A 27,655-nucleotide genomic window follows, 5' to 3' on the forward strand; every position below is an offset into this window, starting at 1 on the left:
AATAGAGGGAGTATATCTTAGAGCTCTTTTACTGTACCCTGCGATGAATATGAGCCCTACAATCGCTGGATCCAACCGTACAGATAAACTAATACCGAAATTGCTTCACACACGACAAATCCTATCCGATCTCTGTACGACACCTCCTCCACAGTGAAACCACGACGCAATTAATTCATGCGGCCCTTGCCAAAGTCCCAGCCCCACCCGAGCCCAAACCCAAACCCCTTCCCCGATTCCACATCTTCCCTCTATAAGAGCATCTCCACTCGTCTCCCCGAACAGGCCCCCGGCGTGCCATTTTTTTTATCCGGACGGCGAAAAGTGTCCCAGCCGCGCCCCCGGTTCCTCGTTTTTCGCCGGATTTGGGCTTTCATCCATCCGGCGAGCCCACGCCAACCCCGGCCTACCGGGGAGTGCTCGGGGACTCCGGACGAAGCGAAAGCGCGCGAAACGCCGAGATATTTCTCCCGCGCTTTTCGCTTCGTCTCCACCGCCGAGCAGTGGGCGCAGCAGCGGCGCCCTTGTCATCCGCGACCAACCCTCCTCTCCGCAGCGCGGGCGGAAGAGGAAGTCGGCGAAGCAGGAGGCCGCCGCGACCGCCGCGAACCAGCTCGCCGAGGAAGAGGCGAAGCGCGCAGAGGACGCCGCGGTGTCCAACCTAGCCGGCGCCGTCCAACCGCCGCGCATACCTCCCACACACCGACGTACTGTATTGGCACCGCATCCCCGTGCTAGTATAGTACAAACTGCCGCACGTCTGGAACGTTTCCAACGCCGGCTTCGCCGTGCCACTGTCGCCACCGGCAGGACCGTAGACGCGAGCCCTCGCGAGGGAACGGCGGAGCCCGATGACGCCGGCGGAGAGGAACTTGCCGGTCAACGCGGTCGACAGCCCGACCTGGCAGCGGTGTTTAGATGAGCGTGCTATCGAGCTCGCGCGGGCAGCCGACCGCTCGCGCGGCCGCATCAACACCGTCGGCCGCCGTGCCTGGTGTTACGGCCGCGATGTCGACACCACGCTTCGCCAGTACGGCTTCCGCCAGCGCGTCCGCGGCGCAGGCGGCGTGCATGGCGCAGGCCGCGCCTCCTTCTGGAGGCGTCGTCATCCCCGACGAAGCGAGGCGCGCGTCTTCTGCTCTGGCCCGTCGGACGACGGGGTCGGGCCGCCGCCCCGCGTCAAGGAGGAGGACGCCGCGGCCTCGCCACCACTTCCGCCGGCGAAGAAACAATGGTGGGAGAAGGAGGCGCAGGCGTAGGCGCCCTTTCGTGGTGACGACGACGAGGAGGAATTCCCCGGCCTAAACTTCATGGTCGGCCGCTCCGTCGACAAGGACTACCGGCATATTACGCTGGACCCGCGACAGGCGGCGGTGTGGTCCGCCAGGGACTACGACGCCAACTTCGTAGACCTCGCCGGACCATCGGAGCTGTTGGCGCCAAAGGAGGAGAAGGCCGACAAGGAGGTGGCCGACGAGGATGACAGCTGGTCCTTCGGGGCATCCAACGACGACGGCGACGACCTAGACTTCAGCGCCTTCGACTCCCGAGCGCCGCTAGATGTTTTTTTTAAGTTTTTTTTATTTTAAATTCGTGTTAAATTTGTACAAATTTCGTTCGAATTTCGTATGAATATCATTTTAAATATTTAATTTTAACTTTTAAAATCTATCGGGGCTGCCGGTTTGGGGGCGCCGGTGTGAGAGCAGCAGCCCCAAATAGAGGATGCTCTGCCGGCGCCCCTATATGATAGTGCTGGCGTCCCTATCGGCGCCTATTTAGGGCCGCAGGTGGAAATGCTCTAAGAAAATCTTTATGCTACAAGGGAGTGCTCATACAGGAAAATGAGTACACAATTGAATAACTAGCACTCACCTCTGCCATCAGAGCTTCCATCGAGCAGCATCTCTTGATTTCATGTCGAGCCAGCAAATGGTGATTCGTGAGGGCCGCTTCTACTAGAACTAGAACAGTCCGCCCAAGCAAAGAAAGAGGATAAAGGAAAGTAAAAAAAGAAAAGAATATTTGGCAGGTGGGGCCAACCAAAGTGTCAGCGCAGCCCAAACCCAAACCGAGTTTGCTCGCGCGAGAAGATTCTTACCCACGTAGGATCGTACGAGTATCGGACGAATTTTGTCGTGTGTATAGCAGGACTCAACTAATACCGTTCGACTTGGGCTGCCTGACACACTAGCAGTATAGGGGTGCACTGCTGAAAGTTGAGCCACCAGTGTACCGTCATAGGGCATTTTAGGTATAGATCAAAACTTGTAGACAGCCCAGGTTCGACCTACCAGATCGTTCACCTAGTTTCACCAGCCAAAAAGAAAAATCCCCTCCCAGCAAGGGTTCCGGTCGCCGCCGCGCGCTCGCGTAGGCCTTCCTCTTCGTCCGGCTTCAGCAGCGACACCGGCGATTGGAAGCACGCCTCCACAGAGTCTCTCGTAATTGAAGGGGCCGAGGCATAGGCGGTGGAGCCGGTGGTAGCTGCCATGCGCGGCGATGAAGGTGCGGGTGGCCGCGCGGCCCAGCTGGTTGAGCACCGGGCCAAGGCAGAGGCGGCGGAGCCGGCGGTAGACGGCGAGCACATTTATGAAGATGCGGGTGGTCAGGCATATGACTAAGGTAATGCTTCCGCCTCATTCCTTAGCTCTATGGAGATGAAATGAAACCATCATGAACTGTAATTCAATTTCTCAATCGCATTTCCAAATCAATTGTGAGTGCAAGGTAGCCTAGTATGCCGGTTAGTTGATTTGTTTCCCATTCTGTGTGCTCATTTGGAATAGTGGTTGGCTCTGTGTTTGTTCAGAGTTAATTAGATATATGAACCAAGAATAGATCCTTGACCAAGAACCTTCAGCATTATGCAAATGCTTAAAAAGAACAAGCAATTACTGATTTTTCAACCATCTATTCGTTCAATGTCTGTCCGCAACAGAGGTAGCACTAGCATTGATATTATGTACCTGAACATTGCATTAGTACTTCTTTTTGGTTTTTAATGTTGGTGTTGACAGCCGGGACTTGATTCTTACCTAGAGCTGCATACACAATATCTATTTGTGATATCAAGTGAATAAGAATATAGCAAGCGAATAATGCTCTGGCTAATTGGCATACTTCAGAACTTTGTGATATTTATTTCAGGTAATATTGTTGTAAATCCCGATATTTCATTATAATATCTTTTTGATGTTGACAGTGTTGACAAAGGGGTTCTTGATGGTCTTCTTGAATTGGAAATGTACACTAACCATTCTAACTGAACATCTGGCCATACTCAATTTAGCAATGATTCTAACCTTGTAGAAGTAGTTGCATCACATTACAATCACTATATAAACTCAGTTTCTAGTTCTGCTCTCAACATCTAGGCAAAACGAAAAAATAAAACTATTCAGAGGGTTTGCCACAGGTCAAATTCGTAATGTATCTGCACAAGGGTTCAATCAACTTGTACATTCAGTTTATAGTTCTGCTATAAGCTGCTAAGGCAACATGAAAAAAATAAAACTATTACGAGGGTTTGCTGGGCTTTGTGGGAAACTTGAAATAGAGGTTGCTTTGGAGGCTCAGATCATTTCCTGTTGAGTTGATCTGTTACATGTGTGTCTTTATTTGTTATTGGGCAGGTCTGTGGGATGCAGTAACCAGAAGCAATGTGGTTGATGGAGCTGACAGAGTACAACAAGCTGCTGTCAAGATGCACGAGATGGCGAGAGGGGCGGACACTCTGAGTTTCAGAGGAGTTGAGACTGATGAAGATGTTGATGTGGACTGAATGATGAAAAAGATGAATAGTGGTTTCCTGAAGCTGTGAACATCTGTTGTTGGCCTTCCTTCCCCAACCAGAGAGATTGCTGCTCAGTCATTGCTCTTTATGGTCTGTAGGAGATGTCTATCTCTAGTCATCTGTTACCAGGTTGTCTTCAGATCCTAGTCTGGTCTCGTGATGTTGTGTTGCAGTACTTGTTGCAACATAGAAAAACCTTTTATGTTTTTGCCTTCTTCTTTCTGGTTGTAAGACTATTTGTTATGTTATTCTCTGGTAATGGAACCCGGCTCTCTGTTGAGGGGTGTTGAGAGCTGTATAGAGTATTGGTTGCACAGGAAAACCTTTAATGTTTTTGCCTTTTTCTTTCCGGTTGTAAGACTATTTGTTTTGTTATTCTCTAGTAACGGAACCCGGCTCTCTGTTGAGAGGCATATGGAAAACAAATTGCAGAGATTTGCCATTGGTGAAAACTGTCAATGGAATCTACATATGGGATTGTTGCGGGTGAAATTCACAATGAAATAGATAGAATGGACTTTTTGTTTTTTTTGTTGTAATTACCAGTCATGCATTCCGCTTGATATAGAGAGAATGAACTTGCTAATCTTAACTAGGCAGCTTGCTGATATTGTCTTATACATACACTATATAAAAGACAATCAATTTAGGGCATCTAATGCTAATTTGGGTACTGTAGATGCACAATTTTTCACCATTCCGGTGCATCCACGTACCCCTTTACCTAAATCGGCATCAGGCATTTTATCTTCCTTCTCCCATTTTCTTCTCTGTGGATTGATCCAGGTTACCGGTTACTTTCCGGTCACTGGGTTATCCATCCCGTGCCTTGCCAACAGCGGTGGTGCTGTGAGCTGGCCATGTCTAGAAAATTCTTCCGCTAAGCGTGGCATACCTAGCGAAAAGCGGACCAAAAGAACAGCCACTTCGGTATTAAAATTTGTCTTTCTCTATCTTGGATTTGGCCTCTTCAGATCTATTCTTCTCTTTCTCTATCTCCTGGCTCACTCCGTCCTGCCGCATCTTGCGCCGCCGGTCAGGGGGGCGATCTCCACCTCCGCATACGTCTCAGGTGAGAAGAAGATGGTGGCCCACCGGTTGTGGGGATCAAGCTGCTGCAGGTGGTGGGCGGCTCCAGCACCCTCCTCTGCCCTACGATTATCTCTTCCTGGTCGTCGCGCTGTCTCTCGAGGCAGCAATGGAGGCACGTCCTTCACCGGAGGCGACCCTCTCCTTTCCATCCCTGGCCATCCAACGAGGCGGCACGCCCTCCTCTTCCTTTACTTATTCTTTATTTCTTTTTGATGGCAACGATCTCCATGTTTTTCTCGATTTTTCCCATCTTCTGCTTTCCCCTGATTTTTTTTATTGATTTGCTGCCTCCGCTCCCTGTAGATGGATGGCGCTGCTCTTGGTGCTGCTCCGCCTGGTTGCCGTGGTAGCCTGTCGGGGCGTCCCAGCCGATGATGTACTATCGGCCCCTCCTCTGATTCCGGTCTGCAGATGGACGCCGCCGGTAGGCCGACGGGGCGGCCCGGCCGAGGTCGTCCGGACGCCTCCGTTTCTCCTGCAAGCCTAGAGGTCGACGCTCCGTGGTTCCGCTCCGCGGCCGTCACCGCACTCCGTATGGATGATCCAGGGTTTGCGCGTTCATCTCCATCCTACCAGTTCTTTAGTTTGTACATGAGTACATCATGTTGAGATGATTTCTGGTGGCCAGTTCGGCTTTGCTCCTGCTCCACGGTCGTTGGCAACTCTGCCGCCTCCGCCCTTCCTACTGATCTGCAGGTTCATCACCCTTCCTGAATTTTATACTAACTGACCACATATCCTTTTCCGTGTGGCCGGAGTGGTGGGCGTCGGATCATGCCCCTGGAGGTTGTGCACTTGTGCTCGTGTGTCTGCCTCTCTTGGTCTACAGATGGATGGTGCCTCTATTCCTCCGGGTGTCTGCCATGGTAACCTTCTGGGGCGTGCCGGTGCGTTAGCCTTGCATACTGGTTTGGCTTCTCCTTCCAGTCCCGAGACGGCTGGCGTACCGAGGCGGCTGGCGGTGCGCTGTACGACCTCCTGTCCTTCCTGAGGTGTATCGGCTATGTGAGGAGCTAAAGCGTCTATCGTCGTGGTTGATCCTCTCTCAAGTGAAGGAGAGGTATTGTGCGTGCTTGCCCGCAGAGTGTCCGGATTGGAGTTGTGACCGTGCGTCGCCGCCGTGGTTCCCGGCTCCTCCACACGTAGGTGAGTAGCTTCTGATGTTTGCATTCACTCAGTGGTGAATGGTGTGAATATAATTAAGTACTGGGATTTGTCCCAAGGATATGTGGTCAGTTAGTATAAAATTCAGGTGACCCTCATGCTTACGTATTAAGATTCTGAGAAAGTTTGGACGACGCTGGTGCTTTACTATCCGGTGTTTTTACCAGATGTTGTAGTTCGTAGTATGTAGTTTATGTTTCTCGAAAAGGCATAACCAAGGAAGCCTGTACTTTAGTATGCTTACATATTGATGCACAGACCTAGGGTGTGGGTGAGTGTGTGTTCTTTAAAACCTGATGATAAATCAATCCAATATCCTGGGGGCTCCTCCTCTCTCGAAAAAAATATTCTGATGGTAATTCAAAGGCTTGCTGCCATTTTTTCCTCAGCTATTCATGACTACTTCTTGAAGGTCTTTTCCAAAGTTTTCACCTGTTTCTTTTCTTTCAAATTTGTAGACCCAATGTATGTGCAAATATGCTATGATATGTTTGTGAAATGTAGATGTTGGTACCTGGGACATGTTTTCCTCAATTATTTTTTCTCAGGAGTACTTCTTGACTGTCTTTTCCAAGATTTTCACATGTGTCTCTTATTTCCAATTTACAGACCAGTTTATCTGCAAATTAAATTGATACTGTGGCCTATTTGTGAAATTTGGGTGTTGGTACCAGGGACATGTTTCAGTGTCCACAATTCTGATGTTTCAAACATGATTATTTTTAAAGTTTTAGAAGCTAGCTAATTCCAATGAGACTAATTCAAAGGTATGTGTGTGTCTTACAGCACATCCATCTATGGATGATTTGGTTTCCTCACGTAGTCACCTATCATGCTTGCAAAGTAACAAGGAGAACCACAATGAAGCCAAGAGGAGAAAAACTAATATACTCATGTGAGACTTCTTTCTTATATTACAATACTGACTATGTTTGTTTTATTTAAACCTTTTTGCATGCATGAGTTAATCTTCATACAAAAGCTGATCTGGGGTTGTTGATATTTGAGTTACTTCACTCAGGAAGACGGTCGTCGGCCCTTCTATGTTTAAATCTGAGTTCACGATGCAGATTTAGTCATTGGCATGATTAACAACACACATGACAATTCTCGAAAAAAAAAGCACATAGCTATGAAGAGCTTCATTATTTGCACCGATCCATCTGAACATGACATCTTTCTTTAAATGAGTGAAATTGGCATTATCACATCATGATAAGTACCACGTCATCACAAAATAAAATACCATCCCGATGATCCATCGCTATTTGCAAAGCGCAATTGAACATAGCAAATCAAGAAAGTCTAGAAGTCACCATCGTCACTCTTGAAAGTTCAGATCTTGCTGAAAAAATAGTGTTCTGATTCTTGCTTCTTTGTACTTACACTATAATTGCTTTCTTACAGATCTAAATTTTACTGACAGAGAATACGTCATCATAGTAAAAGAATTGAGAATCATTACGGGGTTGATGCATTCATATAGAATGATCTCTTCTTCCATACACCAATACCTAATCAGGTTAGATTTCATATGTAGTAGTTCGACATGGAATTTTTTTCTAAATGTCAAGCAGCTATTATTTTTCTTAGTTGTGCTTCAAATCAAGATGATGCCACTGCAATTAATGGATTTGACCAAGGTTTCTATTGATGTCGGTTGCAGTTACCCAACTATGGATGTATATGTACAAGTTGACAGAGCTCCAAGTGCTGAACATTTCGTTCCCATCTGTCAGGGTACTATCTGTAGACTCTATGTTGTATGGTAGTGTAGTGTTTTTGTTCCGTTGGAGACATATTGCCTTTCTATTGACAGTACTGTAAGTTGGTACATGTGTGTTCACTCACAGTGTACCACTTTTTAGTGCCTCCGAACAATGTTGTTGTCTGTACTTTTGGGCCCATCCCGGAGAAACAATTTCTCTATCGTTTGCATTTCACTCTTATCTATCTGGCCGTTTCCAGTCTACTCAACTATATCACTCTACAAATAGTAGACCATCAAGATCTCCCTATCTTCCGCTTTCATGTATTTTAATTCATTTGTTCATCTGCAACAACTGTGAGATAGAATACTATGTCATTTCTTAATGAGCTCGATCTCAGTCCAATCTGTAGGCTGCCCAATTGGGTGATTTCGGTCTTTACCGGAAATGGTAACCGGCCCATCAAGGACCTCAGATGCAATGCCAATTTCGTGGTGTCTACCAACAACAACACAATCGATGGACCAGTTCTCACCCTCTCTTTGGATTAAGATGATAGTGATGCAAGCCTAAACTGGCCGTAGGAACTACTTCACTTTGCTGCCTGATATCTATGTTAGTACGGAGTAGTTGTGTAGCTTAGTGCCATGGGGTCAGTTTATTTCCTCCATGCTTCAACATAAAAGCAGCAAACTATCGACGATTCAACATCAAAATCCATTGCAGCAAAAAAAAAGCAGACCACCAACGATTCAGTCCTAACTTGATCTATAAAACCATAGAGAATGTCACCCTTCCGACACCCCTTTCAAACCAAAAAACCGGCATCCATACAAAAGAGATAACTCCACGGGCGCGGCGTGCCGCCGTGCCAAGGCCTACTAGTTCTATCTAAGAGTATGTGTTTACTTATGATGAGGTTTCACAGATGAGGACCCTGCGGCTAGGTCGATGAGCAGGCGACCGCCTAGGTCAAACACAGCAGCAGGAAGTAGGTGATGGTGGGAGAGTGCCGGGAACAGGAACAAGGATGTGGCGGACATGGCAGGGTCAGCTATGTTGGTGGTGGCGGCAAGATGCACACAGTGATCGCCTTTTTTTTCTGAGAAAAACACAGCGATCGCTTGAGGCATAGGGCTTTTCTCGGTTGCAAATGGGCTGAGATCATGGCCCATCAGCAACTCCCTCACGTGAAAAGTTGGAAATGCCTATTCATGCCCTGAGCAAATCAACGGTGAGATTTGGTATACTGCTACCTGCAGTATAGGGTACCGTAAAAACACTCATATCTTACTATAGATGAAGCTTGTACATATATTTTTTAATGTAAGACATGCCTGACTTTAAATTGATAAACCCCATAGGGTGAATTTGATACAATGTGTTGATCAAAACAACTGACAATGCAGTGCACACAACAAACACAAAGTAATAAGAACATGAAAGTGCGGATTGCATCTGACGGTGTCCTCCTCCATTGGACAAGAAGAAACGGTGAAGTGAGAAGAAGGGGATCAGCCACTGCCTTGAAAAAAAAACACGTGTACAAGAGAACCGGCAGGTTGAGGCATTGCAACCATAGACATTCTCTATCGCCAAATAGGGCACTGCGCTCTCTCGTCCTAGGTTGAAGGATGGCGCACCATCGGCCGGTAGAGCTGCTCACACAAGAGCTACGCTAGAAGCCGCACTCAAGATCAACATAGGGCAAACCACTAGAAGGAAAAAAAAAAACAACTAGTGACATACCAAATTCAGCATGGTGCACCACTATTTCACGCCACTTGTATTTGGCTACCGGCAAGGGCAAAGCCAGCCTAGAATAGCAATGGGATCATCTCAATTGCGTTGGGGTCATTTTCTACCTATGAACAATATATATCAATAGTTTAGCAAGGATTTTCATTAAACCATAGGGATCAATTGACCTCAAAAATTGTACCTACCTCCACCCCGGACTACCGGTGCCGCATCATCCTAGTACACCGCTAGTAACCAACTTAATGGTGGCGTACCCCACTTCATCACGCCTTGATACGTCTCAAACGTATCCATAATTTCTTATGTTCCATGCTACTTTTATGATGATACTCACATGTTTTATACACATTATATGTCATTATTATGCATTTTTCGGCACTAACCTATTGACGAGATGCCGAAGAGCCAGTTGCTGTTTTTGGTTTCAGAAATCCTACAAAGGAAATATTCTCGGAATTGGACGAAATCAACGCCCAGGGTCTTATTTTTTCCACGAAGCTTCCAGAAGACCGAAAGGATTACGAAGTGGGGCGACGAGGCGCCGCCACACTAGGGCCACGCGGCCCAAGGGGGGCCCGCGCCGCCCTAGCGTGTGGGGCCCCTGTCAGCCCTCCAACTCCGCCCTTCCGCCTACTTAAAGCCTTCGTCGCAAAAACCCCAGTACCGAGAGCCACGATACGGAAAACCTTCCAGAGACGCAGCCGCCGCTAATCCCATCTCGGGGGATTCAGGAGATCGCCTTCGGCACCCTGCCGGAGAGGGGAATCATCTCCCGGAGGGCTCTTCATCGCCATGATCGCCTCCGGATCGATGTGTGAGTAGTTCACCCCTGGACTATGGGTCCATAGCAGTAGCTAGATGGTTGTCTTCTCCTCATTGTGCTATCATGTTAGATCTTATGAGCTACCTATCATGATCAAGATCATCTATTTGTAGTGCTACATGTTGTGTTTGTTGGGATCCGATGAATATTGAATACTATGTCAAGTTGATTATCAATCTATCATATATGTTGTTTATGTTCTTGCATGCTCTCCGTTGCTAGTAGAGGCTCTGGCCAAGTTGATACTTGTAACTCCAAGAGGAAGTATTTATGCTCAATAGTGGGTTCATGCCTCCATTGAATCTGGGACAGTGACAGAAAGTTCTAAGGTTGTGGATGTGTTGTTGCCACTAGGGATAAAACATAAATGCTTTGTCTAAGGATATTTGTGTTGATTACATTACGCACTATACTTAATGCAATTGTCTGTTGTTTGCAACTTAATACTGGAAGGGGTTCGGATGATAACCTGAAGGTGGACTTTTTAGGCATAGATGCATGCTGGATAGCGGTCTATGTACTTTGTCGTAATGCCCTGATTAAATCTCATAGTACTCATCATGATATATGTATGTGCATTGTTATGCCTTCTTTATTTGTCAATTGACCAACTGTAATTCGTTCACCCAACATGCTATTTATCTTATGGGACAGACATCACTAGTGAACTGTGGACCCCGGTCCATTCTTTACATCTGAAATACAATCTACTGCAATTGTTCTTTACTGTTCTTCGCAAACAAACATCATCTTCCACACTATACGGTTAATCCTTTGTTTTCAGCAAGCCGGTGAGATTGACAACCTCACTGTTACGTTGGGGCAAAGTACTTTGATTGTGTTGTGCAGGTTCCACGTTGGCGCCGGAATCCCTGGTGTTGCGCCGCACTACACTCCATCACCAACAACCTTCACGTGTTCCTTGACTCATACTGGTTCGATAACCTTGGTTTCTTACTGAGGGAAAACTTGCTACTGTACGCATCACACCTTCCTCTTGGGGTTCCCAACGGACGTGTGTTAACTGCACGCATCAAGCTCTTTTTCTGGCGCCGTTGCCGGGGAGATCAAGACACGCTGCAAGGGGAGTCTCCCACTTCCAATCTCTTTACTTTGTTTTTGTCTTGCTTTACTTTACTTTATTTACTGCTTTGTTTGTTCTCTATATCAAAAACACAAAAAAAATAGTTTCTAGTTTTACTTTATTTACTGCTTTGTTTGCGTTCTCTATATTAAAACACAAAAAAATTAGTTAATTGCATTTACTTTGTTTAGTTTGCTTTATTTACTACTGTTAAAATGAATACTCCTGAAAACACTAAGTTGTGTGACTTCACTAGCACAAATAATAATGATTTCTTATGCACACCTATTGCTCCACCTGCTACTACAGCAGAATTCTTTGAAATTAAACCTGCTTTACTAAATCTTGTTATCAGAGAGCAATTTGTTGGTGTTAGTTCTGATGATGCTGCTGCCCATCTTAATAATTTTGTTGAACTTTGTGAAATGCAAAAGTATAAGGATGTAGATGGTGATATTATAAAATTGAAATTGTTTCCTTTCTCCTTAAGAGGAAGAGCTAAAGATTGGTTGCTATCTTTGCCTAAGAATAGTATTGATTCATGGACTAAATGTAAAGATGCTTTCATTGGTAGATATTATCCTCCTGCTAAAATTATATCTTTGAGAAGTAGCATAATGAATTTTAAGCAATTAGATAATGAACATGTTGCTCAAGCATGGGAGAGAATGAAATCTTTGGTGAAGAATTGCCCTATCCAATAGCTGCTGAAACTGTTTGTGATAAAACTGCTGAAATTTTTCAAAATATTGGGGACAATGATCCCATTGCTGTAGATCATAATGGTTTAGATTTTGATGATTGTCACATCTCTGAAGTTATAAAGTTCTTACAAAAAATTGCTAAAAGTCCCAATGCTAGTGCCATAAATTTGACCTTTACAAAACATATTACAGATGCTCTCATAAAAGCTAGAGAAGATAAACTAAAACTTGAAACTTCTATTCATAGGAAGTTAGAAGATGGTTGGGAGCCCATCATTAAGATGAGGGTCAATGATTTTGATTGTAATGCTTTATGTGATCTTGGTGCAAGTATTTCTGTTATGCCTAAGAAAATCTATGATATGCTTGACTTGCCACCATTGAAAAATTATTATTTGGATGTTAATCTTGCTGATAATGCTATAAAGAAACCTTTGGGGAGGATTGATAATGTTCGCATTACGGTTAACAATAACCTTGTCCCCGTTGATTTTGTTGTCTTGGATATTGAATGCAATGCATCTTGTCCCATTATATTGGGAAGACCTTTTCTTCGAACTGTTGGTGCTACCATTGATATGAAGGAAGGTAATATTAAATATCAATTTCCTCTCAAGAAAGGTATGGAACACTTCTCTAGAAAGAGAATGAAGTTACCTTATGATTCTATTATTAGAACAAATTATGATGTCGATGCTTCATCTCTTGATGTTACTTGATTCACACTTTTTGCGCCTAGCTGAAAGGCGTTAAAGAAAAGCGCTTATGGGAGACAACCCATTATTTTACTTCTGCACTTTTGTTTTATATTTGAGTCTTGAAAGTTGTTACTACTGTAGCAACCTCTCCTTATCTTTTTTTTATTGCATTGTTGTGCCAAGTAAAGTCTTTGATAGTAATGTTGATACTAGATTTGGATTACTGCACAGAAACAGATTTCTTACTGTCACGAAATTGAGCAGCCCCTTCTGTAGGAAATTTAGAAAAATCTGCCAATTTACGTGCGTGATCCTCAGATATGTACGCAACTTTCATTCAATTTGAGCATTTTCATCTGAGCAAGTTAAGTGCCCCAGAAAAATTCGTCTTTACGGACTGTTCTGTTTTGACAGATTCTGCCTTTTATTTCGCATTGCCTGTTTTGCTATGTTTGATGGATTTCTTTGTTCCATTAACTTTCAGTAGCTTTTTGAAATGTCCAGAAGTGTTAAGAATGATTATGTCACCTCTGAATATATGAATTTTCAATTATGCACTAACCCTCTAATGAGTTTGTTTCGAGTTTGGTGTGAAGGAAGTTTTCAAGGGTCAAGAGAGGAGGATGATACAATATGATCAAGAAGAGTGAAAAGTCTAAACTTGGGGATGCCCCCGTGGTTCATCCCTGCATATTTCAAGAAGACTCAAGCATCTAAGCTTGCGGATGCCTAAGGCATCCCCTTCTTCATCGACAACTTATCAGGTCACCTCTAGTGAAACTATATTTTTATTCAGTCACATCTTATGTGCTTTACTTGGAGCGTCTGTTTGCTTTTGTTTTTGTTTTTGTTTGAATAAAATCGGATACTTGCATTATTTGTATGGGAGAGAGACACGCTCCGCTGTTGCATATGAACACATATGTTCTTAGCTTTATTCTTAATGTTCATTGCGAAGGTTGAACTACTTCGTTCATTGATATATGGTTGGAAACAGAAAATGCTTCATGTGGTAATTGGTATAATGTCTTGAATAATTTGATACTTGGCAATTATTGTGCTCATATAGATCATGTTTAAGCTCTTGCATCATGTACTTTGCACCTATTAATGAAGAACTACATAGAGCTTGTTAAAATTTGGTTTGCATGATTGGTCTCTCTAGAGTCTAGATATTTTCTGGTTAAGGTGTTTGAACAACAATGAGACGATGTAAAGTCTTATAATGCTTACAATATGTTCATATGTGAGTCTTGCTGCACCGTTTTATACTTGAGTTTGCTTCAAACAACCTTGCTAGCCTAGCCTTGTATTGAGAGGAAATTCTTCTCGTGCATCCAAATCCTTGAGCCAAAAACTATGCCATTTGTGTCCACCATACCTACCTACCACATGGTATTTCTCTGCCATTCCAAAGTACATTACTTGAGTGCTACCTTTAAAATTCTATTCTTTGCCTTTACAATACATAGCTCATGGGAAAATAGCCTTAAAACTATTGTGGTGAAGAATATGTACTTATGTATCTTATTTCTTAATAAGTTGCTTGTTGAGCGGTAACCATGTTTCTGGGGACGCCATCAACTTTTACCTTTGTTGAATATCATGTGAGTTGCTATGCATGTTCGTCTTGTCTGAAGTAAGGGCGATTTTCATAATCAAATGGTTTGAGTATGCATATTGTTAGAGAAGAACATTGGGCCGCTAACTAAATCCATGAATCATGGTGGAAGTTTCAGTTTGGACACAAATCATCAATCTCTTATGAGAATATTATCTGTTGTTAAATGCTTAAGCATTAAAAGAGGAGTCCATTGTCTGTTGTCTATGTTGTCCCGGTATGGATGTCTAAGTTGAGAATAATCAAAAGCGAGAAATCCAATGCGAACTTTCTCCTTAGACCTCTGTACAGGAGGCATAGAGGTACCCCTTTGTGACACTTGGTTGAAACATATGCTATGCAATGATAATCCATGTTAATCCAAGCTAATTAGGACAAGGTGCGAGCACTATTGGTATTCTATGCATGAGGCTTGCAACTTATAGGATATCTTATACATAACACATATGATTTATTACTACCGTTGACAAAATTGTTTCTATGTTTTCAAAATGAAAAGCTCTACCACAAAAATAGTAATTCATGCTTCCCTCTGCGAAGGGCCTATCTTTTACTTTATGTTGAGTCAGTTCACCCACTTCTTTCTATCTTAGAAGCAAACACTTGTGTCAACTGTGTGCATTGATTCTTACATGTTTACCTATTGCACTTGTTATATTGCTTTATGTTGACAATTATTCATGAGATATACATGTTGAAGTTGAAAGCAACCGCTGAAACTTATATCTTCCTTTGTGTTGTTTCAAAGCTTTCTACTAAGAATTTATTGCTTATGAGTTAAATGTTATGCAAGTCTTATTGATGCTTGTCTTGAAAGTACTATTCATGAAAAGTCTTTGCTATATGATTCAGTTGTTTACTCATTGTTTTCATCATTGCTTCGAATCGCTGCATTCATCTCATATGCTTTACAATAGTATTGATCAAGATTATGATAGCATGTCACTTCAGAAATTATCTTTGTTATCGTTTACCTACTCGAGGGCGAGTAGAAACTAAGCTTGGGGATGCTTGATACGTCTCAAACGTATCCATAATTTCTTATGTTCCATGCTACTTTTATGATGATACTCACATGTTTTATACACATTATATGTCATTATTATGCATTTTCCGGCACTAACCTATTGACGAGATGCCAAAGAGCCAGTGTAACGACCCGGAAAAAAAAAACCCAATATTAGATTTTTCTCCGCTGCTTGTTTTTCCGTGTCGTTCCAAGTTCATCATGGCATATGCATCATATCATCCATGTTTTAATAAATAAAATTATTTTATAAAGCCAAACTATTTTGTTTTTCTCTCTCTCCATCTCTGCATTCAAAATTCAAATTTTCTTGAACTATTTTAAAACCAGTTTACAAAACAGTTTCGAAAAGAAAATTGAAAGAGTTTTTATAAAAACAAACCCTAACCCCTCTTCTCTGGGCTCCTCTCTCCCTGGCCCGTTTCCCTCTCCTCTTTTCTTTGGTTGCCCGAGCCCATCTCTCCCTCCTCTCTTCCAGCCAAGCCGGCGGCCCACCTCTTCTCCTGACCCATTTTCCTCTGGCCCGTACCCCTTCGTGAATCCCCTCCTTCTCCTTTTCTTCCTCACGCCGAGAGAGCACGAGATGCCGTGCTCACCTTTTTCCCCCGCCGTGGTCCTCCACCATCTCACCTGCTCCCTCCCCGCGTGGTCCTCCTCCCTTGCTTTATTGCCTGGACCGCACCTCTCTTTCCTCCTCGCCCAAGTCTTCTCCAACTCCCCTTCCTCTTCTTTCTCTGCAAGCAAATGAGAGAGGGAGAAACCCCACCGTCACCGTCCGCAATTCGTCGGCGCCCCGTCGACTCCGGCCCTCCCCCGCCAGGCCAAGGCCACCCCCAGCACCGCCTCGTCTCCCTCTACCTCCTGGCGCAAGGAATCGAGTTGGGATGCCCAGAATCATCACCAACTCCACCGTTTCTTCTCCATCTCCCTCTACCTCCGTAGCTTCCTGTTTCGATTCTTCGTTGTGGTGACCGCCGTTCCTTCTCCGCAGATGCCCAACGCCGGCGACGATTCCGGCGACCCCCTGCGACGGCGCCGCCTCCTCTTGGTTCCCCACATCGACGCGCAACTCCTGCGCCAACTCCCTCGGCCTCTCGCGCGCTACCCCGTCGAGCCCGTCCTCAGCTGGTCGCCGGCCGCCGCCATCTCCCTCACTTCCGGCACGCCTCCGTCCCCGCTAAACTCGCCCCGCCCCTCGGTGAGCTCCGTCGTCCCCTTCCCTCATCCTCACGCTACCGTGCTCACCCAGGAGCACCTGCTGCTGCTCGCCGTGTTTGCTCTCTGATCACCGGCGCTCCTCTTTTCTTCAGTTTCTTCAGAGAACAGACAACAGCAGGCAAGGTTCACCGGCTCAACGCCACGCTGGCCTCCACGTCGATCCCCAGGCCCCATCCGTCAGCCGCTCGGGCTGGCAAACACCTTGGTGAGAAACACAGCCAGATCCAAATCTGGATCGTTTTGCTCTTAGCCCCCTGGATCTTTCAAAACCAACCCGGCGCCCTTGTCTCTGATCCTTTTATGAAAACCCCCCTGCAGGTTCTGATCCACGCGCAGTCTAGTCAGCGCCTCGTCAGCCTTCCCTGGCCCCACTGGTCAGCGACCCGGCTAGCTCCTGCCCCGGTGAGAGAAGTTCCAGGCCTTTCTCCGTTTTTCTGAAAATGCCAGGAATTTGCAAAATCTTGTAAAATCAATATCTCTTGAACCATAACTCGAAATTAAAAGTGTTATATATGAAAATTGATCAGAAAAATGTGCTGAACATGAATATGCCATCCATACATTTGTTTGCATCTTGCATCATGTCACGCGTTGATAGTCGTGCATGTTCACCTAATATATATGCGGAGTATTTCGGCACACCGACTAGGTTTTCCCCGCTCCGTTTAATATTGAAGTAGCTCACCCTTGCCATGTCGTGCCATGCTAATCAACACTTAACTTTGTCGGTATAAATGTAACTCCAACCTAATTTGTTTGTCCGGGGTTCCGACTCCGGTTAATTTGGATAAGTTGCATCGTATCATCGTTGCCATGTCATGCATATCATCTTGATCATGCTGGATCTTCTTTATCCGTAATTGTAAGATTTGCATCCGTTGTTTGTTGTAGCTTTTGCTTCTTCTCGGATAGGATCACGAAGTGATGTTGTGAGATACGACGAGTTCTCCGACAAGTTCTTCTGCAGCTTTTCACAGGCGAGCCCTCTCTCTTCACCTATTATATACTCTCCCTCGCATTGCTATCCTTGTGTTGCGCTTCTTTATCGAGTCACGTATCCTATTCCACTTGTTACCATAATAATCCTATATGTATCATTCCTTACCCATAGCCGTTGCTTGATGTTTGAGCCTTGCGAGTCGTAGGCGTGTTTAGGCTCTGTTGTTTATCTCGGTCTGATATCGGGATATGTTGGGTTGTTGGGAGGTTATCACATGCTATATCAATTGTTGGAGATTGATGTCTACGGGTGCTTCTATTCTTGTAGACAGTGTTGGGCCTCCAAGAGCAGAGGTTTGTAGAACAGCAGCAAGTTTCCCTTAAGTGGATCACCCAAGGTTTATCGAACTCAGGGAGGAAGAGGTCAAAGATATCCCTCTCATGCAACCCTGCAACCACAAACCAAGAAGTCTCTTGTGTCCCCAACACACCTAATAGGTGCACTAGTTCGGCGAAGAGATAGTGAAATACAAGTGGTATGAATGAATATGAGCAGTAGTACGGCGCCAGAAAAGTGCTTGTTGGCGTGCAGTTGATGGTAGTAATATTGCGGGAAGTAAACATGCAGTAAAACAGTAAACAAGCAGCGATAGCAGTATTTAGGAACAAGGCCTAGGGATCATACTTTCACTAGTGGACACTCTCAACATTGATCACATAACAGAATAAATAGATAGATGCTAGACTCTACACCCTCTTGTTGGATGATGAACACCACTAACTGTGTAGGATTACACGAACCCTCAATGCCGGAGTTAACAAGCTCCACAATATTCAATGTTCATATTTAAATAACCTTAGAGTGCATAACAGATCAACATAACCAAACCAAGTACTAACATAGCATGCACACTGTCACCTTCACACTACGAAAGGAGGAATAGATCACATCAATACTATCATAGCAATAGTTAACTTCATAATCTACAAGAGATCACAATCATAGCCTACGCCAAGTACTACACGATGCACACACTGTCACCATTACACCGTGCAGGAGGAATAAACTACTTTAATAACATCACTAGAGTAGCACACAGATAAATTGTGATACAAAACACATTGCAATCATAAAGAGATATAAATAAGCACTTCACTATGCCATTCATAACAGCGAATAAGTATTCTGTGAAATATAGCCTAAGAGACCCACACGGTGCACACACTGTCACCTTTACACACGTGGGACAAGGAGTCTCCGGAGATCACATAAGTAAAATCCACTTGACTAGCATAATGACATCTAGATTACAAGCATCATCATATGAATCTCAATCATGTAAGGCAGCTCATGAGATTATTGTATTGAAGTACATAGGAGAGAGATTAACCACATAGCTACCGGTACAGCCCCGAGCCTCGATGGAGAACTACTCCCTCCTCATGGGAGACAGCAACGTTGATGAAGATGGCGGTGGTGTTGATGGAGAAGCCTTGCGGGGGCACTTCCCCGTCCCGGCGGCGTGCCGGAACAGAGACTCCTGTCCCCCAGATCTTGGCTTCGCGATGGAGGCGGCTCTGGAACGTTTTCTCTGGTTTCGTCAAACGTGATAGGGTTTTCGCGACGGAGGCTTTAAGTAGGCGGAAGGGCAGCCTCGGAGGCCTGACAGGGGGGCCACACACTAGGGCGGCGCGGGCCCCCCCTTGGCCGCGCCGCCTTACTGTATCGGCGCCCCGTGGCCCCACTTCGTCTCCTCTCCGGTCTTCTGGAAGCTTCGTGCAAAAATAGGAACCTGGGCGTTGATTTCGTCCAATTCCGAGAATATTTCCTTACTAGGATTTCTGAAACCAAAAACAGCAGAAAACAGGAACTGGCCCTTCGGCATCTCGTCAATAGGTTAGTTCCGGAAAATGCATAATAATGACATAAAGTGTGTATAAAACATGTAGATATCATCAATAATGTGGCATGGAACATAAGAAATTATCGATACGTCGGAGACGTATCAGCATCCCCAAGCTTAGTTCCTGCTCGTCCCGAGCAGGTAAACGATAACAAAGATAATTTCTGGAGTGACATGCCATCATAACCTTGATCATACTATTGTAAGCATATGTAATGAATGCAGCGATCAAAACAATGGTAATGACATGAGTAAACAAATGAATCACAAAGCAAAGACTTTTCATGAATAGTACTTTCAAGACAAGCATCAATAAGTCTTGCATAAGAGTTAACTCATAAAGCAATAATTCAAAGTAAAAGGTATTGAAGCAACATAAAGGAAGATTAAGTTTCAACGGTTGCTTTCAACTTATAACATGTATATCTCATGGATAGTGTCAATGTAAAGTAATATAACAAGTGCAATATGCAAGTATGTAGGAATCAATGCACAGTTCACACAAGTGTTTGCTTCTTGAGGTGGAAAGAAATAGGTGAACTGACTCAACATAAAAGTAAAAGAAAGGCCCTTCTCAGAGGGAAGCATTGATTGCTATATTTGTGCTAGAGCTTTGGTTTTGAAAACATGAAACAATTTTGTCAACGGTAGTAATAAAGCATATGTATCATGTAAATTATATCTTACAAGTTGCAAGCCTCATGCATAGTATACTAATAGTGCCCGCACCTTGTCCTAATTAGCTTGGACTACCGGATCATCGCAATACACATGTTTTAACCAAGTGTCACAAAGGGGTACCTCCATGCCGCCTGTACAAAGGTCTAAGGAGAAAGCTCGCATTTTGGATTTCTCGTTTTTGATTATTCTCAACTTAGACGTCCATACCGGGACAACATGGACAACAGATAATGGACTCCTCTTTAATGCATAAGCATGTAGCAACAATTAGTGTTCTCATATGAGATTGAGGATATATGTCCAAAAGTGAAACTTCCACCATGATTCATGGCTTTAGTTAGCGGCCCAATGTTCTTCTCTAACAATATGCATGCTCTAACCATTAAAGTGGTAGATATCTCTTACTTCAGACAAGACGGACATGCATAGCAACTCACATGATATTCAACAAAGAGTAGTTGATGGCGTCCCCAGAAGCATGGTTATCGCACAACAAGCAACTTAATAAGAGATAAAGTGCATAAGTACATATTCAATACCACAATAGTTTTTAAGGCTATTTTGTCCCATGAGCTATATATTGCAAAGGCGAATGAAGGAAATTTAAAGGTAGCACTCAAGAAATTTACTTTGGAATGGCGGAGAAATACCATGTAGTAGGTAGGTATGGTGGACACAAATGGCATAGTGGTTGGCTCAAGGATTTTGGATGCATGAGAAGTATTCCCTCTCGATACAAGGTTTAGGCTAGCAAAGTTATTTGAAACAAACACAAGGATGAACCGGTGCAGCAAAACTCACATAAAAGACATATTGTAAACATTATAAGACTCTACACCGTCTTCCTTGTTGTTCAAACTCTTTACTAGAAATTATCTAGACCTTAGAGAGACCAATTATGCAAACCAAATTTTAGCAAGCTCTATGTATTTCTTCATTAATGGGTGCAAAGTATATGATGCAAGAGCTTAAACATGAGCACAACAATTGCCAAGTATCAAATTATCCAAGACATTTTATCAATTACTACATGTAGCATTTCCCGTTTCCAACCATATAACAATTAACGAAGCAGTTTCAGCCTTCGCCATGAACATTAAAGATAGAACTAAGAACACATGTGTTCATATGCAACAGCGGAGCGTGTCTCTCTCCCACACAAGGATGAACTTATTCAAACATAAACAAAAGCAAAAGCAAAAAGACGCTCCAAGTAAAGCACATAAGATGTGACTGAATAAAAATATAGTTTCAAGAGAAGGAACCTGATAAGTTGTCGATGAAGAAGGGGATGCCTTGGGCATCCCCAAGCTTAGATGCTTGAGTCTTCTTAAAATATGCAGGGATGAACCACGGGGCATCCCCAAGCTTAGACTTTTCACTCTTCTTGATCATAGTATATCATCCTCCTCTCTTGACCCTTGAAAACTTCCTCCACACCAAACTCAAAACAAACTCATTAGAGGGTTAGTGCATAATCAAAAATTCACATGTTCAGAGGTAACACAATCATTCTTAACACTTCTGGACATTGCCCAAAGCTTCTGAAAGTTAATGGAACAAAGAAATCCATCCAACACAGAAAAAGAGGCAATGCGAAATAAAAGGCAGAATCTGTCAAAACAGAACAGTCCGTAAAGACGAATTTTAAAATGGCACCAGACTTGCTCAGATGAAAATGCTCAAATTGAATGAAAGTTGCGTACATATCTGAGGATCACTCACGTAAATTGGCATAATTTTCTGAGTTACCTACAGAGAATTAGGCCCAAATTCGTGACAGCAAGAAATCTGTTTCTGCGCAGTAATCCAAATCTAGTATCAACCCTACTATCAAAGACTTTACTTGGCACAAAAATGCAATAAAATAAGATAAGGAAAGGTTGCTACAGTAGTAACAAATTCCAAGACTCAAATATAAAACAAAAGTACTGTAGTAAAATAAACACATGGGTTATCTCCCAAGAAGTTCTTTCTTTATAGCCATTAAGATAGGCTCAGCAATTTTAGTGATGCTCGCGCAAGAAATAAGAGTTGAAGCAAAAGAGAGCATCAAGAAGCAAATTCAAAACACATTTAAGTCTAACATGCTTCCTATGCATAGGAATCTTGTAAATAAACAAGTTCATGAAGAGCAAAGTAACAAGTATAGGAAGATAAACCAGTGTAACTTCAAAAATTTCAGCATATAGAGAGGTGTTTTAGTAACATGAAAATTTCTACGACCATATTTTCCTCTCTCATAATAACTTTCAGTAGCAACATGAGCAAACTCAACAATATAACTATCACATAAAGCATTCTTATCATGAGTCTCATGCATAAAATTATTACTCTCCACATAGGCATAATCAATTTTATTAGTTGTAGTGGGAGCAAATTCAACAAAGTAGCTATCATTATTATTCTCATCATTAAATATAGGAGGCATATTGTAATCATAATCAAATTTATCCTCCATAACAGGCGGTACTAAAAGACCAATATCATTATAATCATCATAAATAGGAGGCAAAGTATCATCAAAGTAAATTTTCTCCTCAATGCTTGGGGGACTAAAAATATCATGCTCATCAAAGCCAGCTTCCCCAAGCTTAGAATTTTCCATATCATTAGCAACATTGGTGTTCAAAGCGTTCATACTAATATGTTCCATAGGTTTTTTAATTTTCGCATCAAACCATCCATGTCTTAAATCAGGAAATAGAATAAGAAGCTCATTGTTGTCCATTATGCCAAACTAGTGTAAACAAGAAACAAAAAGATGCAATTGCAGGATCTAAAGGAAATAGCTTCGAGCAAACACACCACGGTAACAGAAAAGTACTTAGTACCTGGGACCGGAGTATGAGTGCCTTTTACATTTCCTCCCCGGCAACGGCGCCAGAAAATAGCTTGATGTCTACGGGTGCTTCTATTCTTGTAGACAGTGTTGGGCCTCCAAGAGCAGAGGTTTGTAGAACAGCAGCAAGTTTCCCTTAAGTGGATCACCCAAGGTTTATCGAACTCAGGGAGGAAGAGGTCAAAGATATCCCTCTCATGCAACCCTGCAACCACAAAGCAAGAAGTCTCTTGTGTCCCCAACACACCTAATAGGTGCACTAGTTCGGCGAAGAGATAGTGAAATACAAGTGGTATGAATGAATATGAGCAGTAGTACGGCGCCAGAAAAGTGCTTGCTGGCATGCAGTTGATGGTAGTAATATTGCGGGAAGTAAACATGCAGTAAAACAGTAAACAAGCAGCGATAGCAGTATTTAGGAACAATGCCTAGGGATCATACTTTCACTAGTGGACACTCTCAACATTGATCACATAACAGAATAAATAGATAGATGCTAGACTCTACACCCTCTTGTTGGATGATGAACACCACTAACTGTGTAGGATTACACGAACCCTCAATGCCGGAGTTAACAAGCTCCACAATATTCAATGTTCATATTTAAATAACCTTAGAGTGCATAACAGATCAACATAACCAAACCAAGTACTAACATAGCATGCACACTGTCACCTTCACACTACGAAAGGAGGAATAGATCACATCAATACTATCATAGCAATAGTTAACTTCATAATCTACAAGAGATCACAATCATAGCCTACGCCAAGTACTACACGATGCACACACTATCACCATTACACCGTGCAGGAGGAATAAACTACTTTAATAACATCACTAGAGTAGCACACAGATAAATTGTGATACAAAACACATTGCAATCATAAAGAGATATAAATAAGCACTTCACTATGCCATTCATAACAGCGAATAAGTATTCTGTGAAATATAGCCTAAGAGACCCACACGGTGCACACACTGTCACCTTTACACACGTGGGACAAGGAGTCTCCGGAGATCACATAAGTAAAATCCACTTGACTAGCATAATGACATCTAGATTACAAGCATCATCATATGAATCTCAATCATGTAAGGCAGCTCATGAGATTATTGTATTGAAGTACATAGGAGAGAGATTAACCACATAGCTACCGGTACAGCCCCGAGCCTCGATGGAGAACTACTCCCTCCTCATGGGAGACAGCAGCGTTGATGAAGATGGCGGTGGTGTTGATGGAGAAGCCTTCCGGGGCACTTCCCCGTCCCGGCGGCGTGCCGGAACAGAGACTCCTGTCCCCCAGATCTTGGCTTCGCGATGGCGGCGGCTCTGGAAGGTTTTCTCTGGTTTCGTCGAACGTGATAGGGTTTTCGCGACGGAGGCTTTAAGTAGGCGGAAGGGCAGCCTCGGAGGCCTGACAGGGGGCCACACACTAGGGCGGCGCGGGCCCCCCCTTGGCCGCGCCGCCTTACTGTGTCGGCGCCCCGTGGCCCCACTTCGTCTCCCCTCCGGTCTTCTGGAAGCTTCGTGCAAAAATAGGAACCTGGGCGTTGATTTCGTCCAATTCCGAGAATATTTCCTTACTAGGATTTCTGAAACCAAAAACAGCAGAAAACATGAACTGGCCCTTCGGCATCTCGTCAATAGGTTAGTTCTGGAAAATGCATAATAATGACATAAAGTGTGTATAAAACATGTAGATATCATCAATAATGTGGCATGGAACATAAGAAATTATCGATACGTCGGAGACGTATCAGAGATACACATGCTTTACTTATTTGTTAACAACTAAAATTGTAAGCAGAGGCATCTGTGAGCCCCTTTGCGAAAGCATCGGAACTTTGACTTGCTAATGTCCCCTAGGACCCGAGTTCTTGTTATCTGTTCCGAGATTGAGCGCTCTACCCATGCGTGGGGACGATTATTGGGACCCCCTCACCCATTACCTTTTCTCAAGTCAGTTGAAAAGGGGGCCACAACCTTGGTTTTATTTGCCTATGCCATGTATGCCATGCTTTACTTACTGTTGCCTTCGGGTGTTTACTTCCTGTTGCCTTCGGGTGTTTATATTTTGTACTGTACCCCGCGGAACGTTTAGCGAAGCGTGTGGTTTGCACGCCTAGCCGTTAACGCAAACCCTGAGTCCGCTTCGGAGTACGGCCGGACTTCGTTACGGGTAGCTTAGTCGGGTGGCCCCCCTAGACTTTCTTGTTGAACTGGGAACGGTCTTGTTGTGAGACATCCACCTGTCGTAAGTGGGTCGAGCATGCGTATGGTTACATTTGGGCAACCCCTGCAGGGTGTACATCTTATCGATAAGCCGTGTCCGCGGTTATGGACGACTTGGAATTGTATAGCTTGATCATAGAACAACTTGCACCTTTATGTTGATGCTAATAATTTGCTAATAACTTGTGTAGTAATATAGCCTTACTACAACCGATACCTAATAAAACTTGTCCACCGTTGAGTGCCTTTTACATTGCCTCTTCGCTTTGTTGAAGGGGATATGTGTAATCGACTGGGTTATGTATGTGTAGTATTTATCTGTTACCTTGTGCGCTCCCTTATCTTCTCTAAGTAGACGGATGTTGTAGTGTGTCTCTATTGGTTATAGTTTTGCTGCCGCTAAACCTACCATATAGCCCCAGGCGATATATATATTCGCCCGGCGAGCATAGCCATTTCTAGTCTCGCTAAGTACGTGCCGGAGTTCGTTCCTTGGTACTTACTCTCGCCTTTCCTCTTTCTCTTTTGCTTCCTCCCTTTTGTCGGCAACCGATGGCCCGACTTTGACAGGTACGAGATGACGACGTTAGCAAGGTTACCCTTCTGGCTTGGCCTGGGCAGGGTTATGGACGCCACTGGTTATCTACAGGACTCTTAGTTCAATTTGTATCTTGTCCGTACTCGGACGTATTCGATCTTCTGTATGATTCGGATCTTTGTATTGTATATTCGTATCTTGACTCGTTGGAGTCGTGGTTGTAATATATGTATCTTGTGGGCTCTATTGTAATCCTTTTGTAATGTTACTGCTCGTGTTAATTCCTCTGGCATCACGTGTGTGATTTGTCGCGCACGTCGTGTCAGAGGGCGTCTCTAGATCGATATCGTGCGGATTCCGGCGGGATCGCTGGAATCCTCAAGGTACCGGAACCTCGGGGCGTCACAAGTTGGTATCAGAGCCTCAGGTTGACGGTACCCCACTAGTCCAGCCTATAGGATAACCTTGCCAACGGACGTTGTCGAGTGTCAAAACCTATTTTCTGAAACTTCGTTGGATAGTTCTGATTAGCTCTGATTTTTCTCCTTACCTAAATTCTTTCTCCTCTTACCTATGCGAGTTTTGAGTCTTCTCTCTTATCTGAGTTTTTCTGAGTCTTAGGCTTCCACGTGGGTTGGACGATCCTTGCCTTATCCTATTAGGTCCGATCTTCGGAGGATCCCGACGGAAGCGCATCATCAACAACGGAATAATGACTTCTTGTTGGTGGTGTCGACCGTTCTACATGGAGCAACAATTCTTGTTAGTGGTGTCGAGGAGATCGACGTGTCGCCTGAAGACCTGATAGTTCACCTCTCTCCCCCGTACCTGGACGTGGAACCTCGGGGCGAGGTTCCTTGTTAGTGGTGTCATTTGTAACGACCCGGAAAAAAAACCCCAATATTAGATTTTTCTCCGCTGCTTGTTTTTCCGTGTCGTTCCAAGTTCATCATGGCATATGCATCATATCATCCATGTTTTAATAAATAAAATTATTTTATAAAGCCAAACTATTTTGTTTTTCTCTCTCTCCATCTCTGCATTCAAAATTCAAATTTTCTTGAACTATTTTAAAACCAGTTTACAAAACAGTTTCGAAAAGAAAATTGAAAGAGTTTTTATAAAAACAAACCCTAACCCCTCTTCTCTGGGCTCCTCTCTCCCTGGCCCGTTTCCCTCTCCTCTTTTCTTTGGTTGCCCGAGCCCATCTCTCCCTCCTCTCTTCCAGCCAAGCCGACGGCCCACCTCTTCTCCTGACCCATTTTCCTCTGGCCCGTACCCCTTCGTGAATCCCCTCCTTCTCCTTTTCTTCCTCACGCCGAGAGAGCACGAGATGCCGTGCTCACCTTTTTCCCCCGCCGTGGTCCTCCACCATCTCACCTGCTCCCTCCCCGCGTGGTCCTCCTCCCTTGCTTTATTGCCTGGACCGCACATCTCTTTCCTCCTCGCCCAAGTCTTCTCCAACTCCCCTTCCTCTTCTTTCTCTGCAAGCAAACGAGAGAGGGAGAAACCCTACCATCACCGTCCGCAATTCGTCGGCGCCCCGTCGACTCCGGCCCTCCCCCGCCAAGCCAAGGCCACCCCCAGCACCGCCTCGTCTCCCTCTACCTCCTGGCGCAAGGAATCGAGCTGGGATGCCCAGAATCATCACCAACTCCACCGTTTCTTCTCCGTCTCCGGTGATGTTTTCGTCGATTGCGTCGAGCTCCGTCCTCCTCCGGCACCAGCGCCTGCACGTTGAGCTTCACGGTAATCCCGCGCATCCTCTAGACCCCCTCTTCTCCTCCGTAGCTTCCTGTTTTGATTCTTCGTTGTGGT

The 27,655-nt window shown here is 44.3% G+C and overlaps 3 long non-coding RNA genes across 7 annotated transcripts; all 3 read left to right on the forward strand.

The window, feature by feature from the left end:
* The first annotated feature begins 2,162 nt into the window (after positions 1-2,162).
* LOC127336089 (uncharacterized) lies at positions 2,163-4,094 on the forward strand. The gene is made up of 2 exons (XR_007873169.1): positions 2,163-2,625; positions 3,636-4,094. It is a non-coding gene; the product is annotated as an uncharacterized lncRNA (long non-coding RNA).
* Positions 4,095-4,655: 561 nt separating this feature from the next.
* On the forward strand, positions 4,656-8,060 carry LOC127336088 (uncharacterized). Of its 5 annotated transcripts, none has more exons than XR_007873168.2 (4): positions 4,656-4,726; positions 4,837-6,034; positions 6,839-6,947; positions 7,460-8,060. It is a non-coding gene; the product is annotated as an uncharacterized lncRNA (long non-coding RNA). The 5 variants fall into 5 exon arrangements; XR_007873165.1 differs by lacking the exon at positions 4,656-4,726 and having other exon boundaries at positions 4,733-6,034; positions 7,460-7,574; positions 7,719-8,060; XR_007873167.1 differs by lacking the exon at positions 4,656-4,726 and having other exon boundaries at positions 4,733-6,034; positions 7,479-7,574; positions 7,719-8,060.
* Positions 8,061-17,586: 9,526 nt separating this feature from the next.
* LOC139835343 (uncharacterized) lies at positions 17,587-26,105 on the forward strand. Its single transcript, XR_011751145.1, has 2 exons — positions 17,587-17,674; positions 25,870-26,105. It is a non-coding gene; the product is annotated as an uncharacterized lncRNA (long non-coding RNA).
* The last annotated feature ends 1,550 nt before the right edge of the window (positions 26,106-27,655 follow it).

This window comes from Lolium perenne, chromosome 2 (assembly GCF_019359855.2).
Source record: "Lolium perenne isolate Kyuss_39 chromosome 2, Kyuss_2.0, whole genome shotgun sequence".
NCBI classification, from domain to species: Eukaryota; Viridiplantae; Streptophyta; class Magnoliopsida; order Poales; family Poaceae; genus Lolium; species Lolium perenne.